The following is a 7,500-nucleotide window of genomic DNA, read 5'->3' as shown; positions in this document are numbered from 1 at the left end:
GAAGAGGAGAGGAAGAGAGAGAGAAGAGAGAGAGGAGAGAGAGAGAGAGATGGAGAAGAGAGGAGAGAGAGAGAGAAAGAGAGAAAGAGAGAGTAAAGAGAGAAAGAGAGTAAAGAGAGAGAAAGAGAGTAAAGAGAGAAAGAGAGAGAGAAAGTGAGAGAGAGAAAGAAAGAGGAGGGGAAAGAGAGAAGAGAGAAAAGGAAAAGGGAGAGAGGGGAAAGGAGAGAGAGAGAGAGAGAGAGAGAGAGAGAGATGAATACACGGGATACACGATTCGCTATAAAATCAGGTTTCCTTTTTAGCCACAGGTTAGTCGCTCGGTCTACTGATCTGAGCGAATAAAGAAAGTGTCCGTGGTTGATGTATTACCTGTGAGGTGCAGGATGTAGTATCTTATACAGCAAAATACCTGCTAAGTAACGATTTTAAACTAATCCATAAAATATCATGCAGTCAAAACACAAGGCGGGCGCGCACGTGCGCGCACACACAAAACGAGTTCCAAAGCCTATAAATTGATGTTACTTATCTAAGAATCCACTGACTCGCTTAGGCCTAGTGCCTTGATCTGAAATACCTACATGACTTGCTCACCATTACACAGGCCTATCTACCATTTCGAAGCTCCGGTGAAGCACATATTCGAATACTGTTTTACTCAACAGAAAAGAGGCTCGATGTTGTTATGAAATTAAACCGAGGTCCCATGCCAAACAGACACACACAAAGAATGCCAGCGTGGAGTGAAACAGAAGTGAAATTCGTTGTGATAATATCCCTGATTTTTTTTTCTTCTTTCCACGGCATGAATGAGAATTGGAATCATAATAACTTAATTGTGTGAACGATTTCCACCTCGATGGTTTTTCCATCCGAACTTCGTAGGCGTTGTAAGCCACGAGTCGTAAAGGAGGATAATGACTATGGCTCATCAAGCAGCCTGTCGAGAGCCACATAACCCTTTCTTTACCACACACGCCGGCCGGACTATAGCGTAGGCCAGCAAACCACAAAGCCATGTGACAGAAGTCCCTCCCACGTTCTACACATGCCTACTCTCCGTGACCACATATAACGAGTATCTTGCGATGCTGAAATGCATAAACTTTCTTTCCCAACTTAAGGGTAAATAAGATAGTAAAGAAAGTTTTTTTTTTTTTTTTTTTTTTTTGCCTTTATCAACTTTATCAGCCAAGCATATCATCGAGGTTCTAGATAATGTGTGTAGGACAAGGGCAGAAAGAGTGCTCTGATCATGTGATATATAGGTGACCTTATCGCTTCCTCCATCTGTTCCATTGGCTGGTTCTACTGGGCACGCCACAGCAACAGTGAAGGCATGTGTATGGATGTATTTTGATGCATAAAAATGGGAGAAGAAAAGATATAAAAAACTACCGACCCATAAGCCTCCTTTCAACTACTTACAAACTGTTCACAAAAGTCATCACAACTCGCATCTCTGAGTCTGGATCTGGATTGTAACCAGCCTAGAGAACAGGCAGGCTTCCGTAGTGGATTCTCAACAACAGACCACATCCACACACTAACCCAAAAAAGAGGGAAAAAAAGGAATATAGGAAACCCCCTGTGGATGGTATTCTTAGATTACGAAAAGGCATTTGACTCTGTACAAATACCAGCAGTGTTAGAAGATATTCGAAGACAAGGAGTAGAGGAAGTCTATTGTAAGATATTGGGAGTTATATACGAATATGGGACAGCATCCTTCAAGTAACAGTAACCGATAAAATGCCAGTTAAAAAACGTGTTAGGCAGGGCGACACCATCTCACCGAAGCTTGCCTCGAGGAAATATTCAAGAAGCTAGAATGGGATGGAAAGGGTATCTAAAATAGGGGACGAACACTTTAACAGTCTAAGATTTGCACACGAAATAGTTTTTTTCAACGAGTCAGCAAATGAACTGCAACAATTAGTAAATGATCTGGATAGAGAAAGTATGAAAGTTGGACTTAAGATGAACAGAAAAAAAGGCTAAGGTCATGTTCAACATCATAGTTCACTTCAAACAGGTACATGTACAAGGCGAAGAGCTAGAGGTAGTGGACGAGTGCATATATCTAGGGCAACTCATACAGAAAAACACATCCAATGAAGAGAAAATAAAATGATGCATCAGTCTTAGCTAGAATACCTGTGGTAGACACAGTCGCATACTGAGGGGTACCTTGCCATTATGTTTAAAAAGAAAAGTCTTTAAATAAAGTGTTCTCCCACTTATTAAAACATGGACTATGACCAAATCACTGGAGAGCAAAGTGGAAAGTGGAAAGGCTGAAGCTGGGAATTAGCCTAAGAGATCGGCTGCGGGCGACGTGGATCTGGGAACAGACAAAAGTAGAAGATATACTTGGCAGCATTAAAAAGAAGGAATGGCAATGGGCAGACAAGACGGCAGACGGGTCAAGACTGGGTTATAGATAACATAAGGAGGCTAAGGACCAGACCACTGACATGATGGCGTGACAAAATAACGAAATTTGGGGCCAAGACTGGAAACAAAATACAGAAGACTGGAGGAAATAGAAAAAAAATTGGAAGAGGCCAACGTCCTGCTGGGGATTGATGCAGGCTGATGATGCTCTCTCTATATACAGACACACACACACACACACGTGCGTGCCCGTGTGTGTGCATTAATATTCTATTCATTTATCTGTGCGAAGAACAAATGCGCATGCGCATGAAAATACCCGGTATCTCTCTCTCTCTCTCCCCCACTCACGCACATGGAAAACCCACAAGCGGCCTGGTGGTGAACTTAACAAGAGAAAATTTTCATTACTGTGTCTTATAGTGAATATCTAGTTATATTTTTGAAGGAAAAAAAATCCTGTCTATACTAAATCTAATACTGCAAAGTATTCGTGTTAAGCTGAGTTAGTTATTCTCTCTCTCCTCCTCTCTCTCTCTCTCTCTCTCTCTCTCTCTCTCTCTCTCTCTCTCTATTCTTCTATATATATATATATATATATATATATATATATATATATATATATATATATATATATAGCGTTGCGAAATGGATTTGATCAAGTGAAGGGTCTCCACACCTGTGCTCAGCCTGTAACGTGTAACGCACGGAGAGTGTTTAGAATTTATGATCTGCACTCGTAAAGTACAAACAGATGTTTCACTGTGCTGTCATATAAGAAATTTGTAGTCAATGGTATTTGAATAGGGAAAATGTACGTAGCTTGCTAACCCAACCAAGACATTCGGACACAGCATTGCAAATTGAAGACTCAGAAGGTCTGCAATGTAGAGGGTCGGTCTCTGTCCCTGCGTCTCTGTCTCTCACTGTCTCTTGTCTCTTTCTCATTCTTCCTGTCTCTGTCTCTCTCTGTCCATGTGTCTCTGTCTCTTGTCTCTTTCTCATTCTTCCTGTCTCAGTCTCTCTCTGTCTCTTGTCTCTTTCTCATTCTTCCTGTCTCTGTCTCTTGTCTCTTTCTCATTCTTCCTGTCTCTGTCTCTCTCTGTCCATGTATCTCTGTCTCTGTCTCTGTCTCTCTGTCTTCGTCCCTTTCTGTTTCTTTCTGTCTCTCGCTCATACAAGGTGGACCATTGACAGAGAGCAGCACCGGCATCTCGCGCCCGTCAGCCAATCACCGTTGATGCGGCGCGAGACAGCTCTAGGTGATTGGCTGACGGGCGCGAGATGCCGGTCCGGCTCTCCGGCCAAGGTGTCCCAAGTTTCTCTGAATATAAGCGAGTCTCTCTCTCTCTCTGTCTCTTTATTTGTCTCTGTCTATCTATATCTATCTATCTATACACGCACGCACACAAACACACACACATACACACACACACACACACACACACACACACACACACACACACACACACATATATAATCATGTTCTCTCAGCAAAAAGGCAACGGATATCGAAACCATGAGTTTTTAATAATTTTCAGACTGAAATTAATAAACGTGTCCTTTTTCCAAAATAACAACCACCATTGCAAAAGCATTACGCGGAGGAGAAACTACGCCTGTAATTAATAAGCAGTTCCATGAATTTCCATGAATTCATGAAGTGTGAAGATAGAAATAAATGTCTAGGAGTCAATTGCAGTGAAAAGTGGAGTGAATTAACGTTAAAAATAAGAAGAAATGGGTAAAGTAAGGTTCAAAAGTGAAGTAAATTAAGGTTAAGAAAAATAAGATTGAGATTAAAAAAAAAAATAATAAAAAATAAAAAAATAAATAAAATGGAGTAAATGGAGTCTACAGAAAATAATGGAGTAAATTGAGGTTAGAAATAATGGAGGATATTAAAGTAAAAAATAGAAGAAAAAAAATAAATTGAGGTTAACAAGTAAATAAAGGTTTAATTAAAGATGAACTTTACTGTATAGTTCACACATATAAAACCCTAATTTACAAGCCTAACGAATTAGAGAGCCTGAGAGAGAAAAAAATCTTGTGACTATAAAAAGGGATTTAAATTACTGTTGTTTATGTAAACGGTTTTCCTCGTTACTTTGCAACACTCATCATTTCGCTGGTGAATGTTGAGCGATCATTGCGGTAGAAGATTCAACGTATAAGAAAAAACACGTATTTTCTTTATGTGAATTTCTCTTTCTGGACAGAAGACACGTAGGTACACTCGCGCGCGTATATGTTGTACATGTGCATGCTTCTTACGATGTGTGTGTTTGTGTGTGTACGTATGAGTGTGTGTAAGTGTATACGTATGTGTATGTGTATGTATATATGTGTGTGTGTGTGTGTGTGTGTGTATGTGTGTGTGTGTATGTGTGTGTGTGTATGTGTGTGTGTGTGTATATGTGTGTGTGTGTGTGTGTGTGTGTGTGTGTGTGAAAGTGCATCCTGGTGAAAAGTTGTCCCATTCTCAGAAATTGGCTTCATAATAATTTGCCTGTGGCTTCGAACACCAAGCTTCTGGAGGGGTGATCCGTGTGGGTCAGTGAGATAATTCAACACGTTGTCATTTCTGCCGCGTCATGGTTGCATGGGTTCTCTTTCTCAATTTTCTCGCGGCGAAAAAAAGAAAGATGAAAAAAATAGAAGCAAAAAAAAAAAAAAAAAAAAAAAAAAAAAAAAAAAAAAGAAAAAAGGAAAGAAAAAATGATTACCGCGGCTAGTCCCATTTCCAAACCACTACACGACGACCCATAAATAGGGGGAGGAGGAGGAGGGGGAGCCAAAGCTGTGTTTCTATCAGGTCAACCAATGGCGTGTCTTGAAACGGGCTAGTGTATAGCCCTTAATAAGCGGCCAGCGAGCGTACATCACACCACAGGGCACCGCCTTATGGGCCTTTTGTTACAAAGCCTTAGCGTTCGACTTCCAGCTCCTGCTTAGCAACATGAAGAGTGGTGCGCAGCGGAAACGAGCAGGCGGCTCGACGTCGGCTGAGCGATATAGTGGAATCGCAAGAGACAATTATTCGGCGTCCTGTCGCTTTCCGTTGCTGCAGTTTACGTTATAAATTATGTGCATCGAAGGGTACACTTTATTTCACATGAGTAAATCGGCTTCATTAAAATAGACAAAGGAATAACATAAGATACTTGCTGTGGAGCCGAAACCTCTATTTTGATAATTAAGTTTAAAACTAAAGTACAAGCGATGAATCCAGACAACTGCAGGAAGCTAACGTAAGAGCAAAGTGATCATCTTTTGCACCAGACCGTGAATGTGTACGATCATAGCGAAGCACTTGAGTTCGGGTTTCAGCAAGATAAGTTCAGATGAAAAGGTCTCTCTATTTTTGGACCAAGCAAGGTTTCATTAACTTATTATTGTTATTATTATTATTATGATTTTATCAGGTCGATAAGTGTGCCAACTGCTCAAAAGAATCGACCTAGTTGTGGAATTTTAAAAGCCAAGAAGATGACAACGAACTGCAACTTTTGTTATGGAGTTCTGTAAAGAGGTTCTCAAGGCAAAGGCTTTGTAACAGGATGAATCCATCATGAGAAAAACATGGTATACAAAGGCATAAACTGTGCACGCACACACGCGCGCGCACGAACACGCACATGAACACACACACACACACACACGGGCGCGCGCGGGCGCACACGCACGCACGCATGCACGCGCACGCACGCTATCATCACCATCAGCCTGTATTTTTTTTCACCGGAGGACAAAAGCCCGACTCCGTTCTCTCTATTATTTTCAATTTTTGGTTGTGTTTTGCCCGCGTATTCCAGCCATTTTGGAGGTCCTTTTTACCTCCAAAATGAGTCTCCTCTCGCTCTGGTGTCTTCCTTTGCCGACTTATAACATAGCTATACTTCAGTCATACCTCAAAATTCACAATCGAGACGGAATCCTGTCAAAGCTCAGGCAGGATTTTGCAGAAGCGCCAGGAATCAGAATCACAATGAACACATGCTAGTGTCACGTGGTCAGAGCCACTATGGATGGAGACACGCCCTGTCCCTCCGCCCCTTAAGGATAGTGCCTACTTTCGAGTTGAGCTTTTGTAATTGCAGAATTTAATTATCAATATATATATATATATATATATTATTAGAGGAGCCACATTTTTTTTTTATTTTACTTTTTTTTTAGATGAGGTAACTGCAGAATAAACTGCAAAAACGGTAAGAAATGAAGGGGAATGAAATAACGGGGAAACTCAGGCAAAGCGGCGGGTACATTGCAATCGGCGCGTGTACAATACACCTCCGCAAACACTTGCTTTGCTGGTGACGTGGCGAGTCTGCGGTATCACGCAGATGTCTGACCAACTAGTCTTTGTTCCACAGACAACCCCCGCACTTTAAAAGCAGTGTTGCCACGTTGCCCTAGGCTTGTGACGTCATTCCCGCCCACACGGTCGCGTAGGGGAACCTTGCATGCACGAGTTATATTTACGATGCAGCTGTGAGATCAATATCCAGCAACCGTGCTTTGACTGAACTCCATGCTTCCTCCCTTGCTTACTGGTACCCCCGACGAACTGCGCAGGCGTCACGTATGCCTCGGCTTTGCAACCTTACGAGGGGAAATATATTTCTTTAAGTCGACTTAGCAACTCGGCTGCTGATACCATAGTCTCCTAAAATTGTAGGGTTGCATATGGGTGAGGTTCTGCCAGCCAGCACCATTTTTATCCACTGACGCCAGGCACTTCGAGAGTGGTGATCATGGGGCTGTTGCTAAGCAAGCCACCATCACATGTCAAGAATAAAATCTTTCAACATCTACCTTGCAAAAGCAAGGCAATGTTGTCAGTTGTACGGCAAATAAGGTCACAGCATGATTGAACTTTAAGTAAATATAATTAAATCAGTATGTGTCATGGTAAACACGGACACACGTGCATGGCATGGGCGTGCTCTGGCCTCGTCGATATTAAGGCAGAGGAGAGCATGCGATGAAAGCGACTCATTTTAACGGTTTGTACAGAAGGTAACCATGCGAGGTGCGAGCTGTGCAATGCAGTAAGACGTGGTAGAAGGGTTGCAAGAGGTAGGGAGAGAGAGACCA

This window comes from Penaeus monodon, chromosome 6 (genome assembly GCF_015228065.2).
Source record: "Penaeus monodon isolate SGIC_2016 chromosome 6, NSTDA_Pmon_1, whole genome shotgun sequence".
In the NCBI taxonomy this organism is placed as follows: Eukaryota; Metazoa; Arthropoda; class Malacostraca; order Decapoda; family Penaeidae; genus Penaeus; species Penaeus monodon.
Note: the sequence above shows the minus strand (reverse complement) of the source record.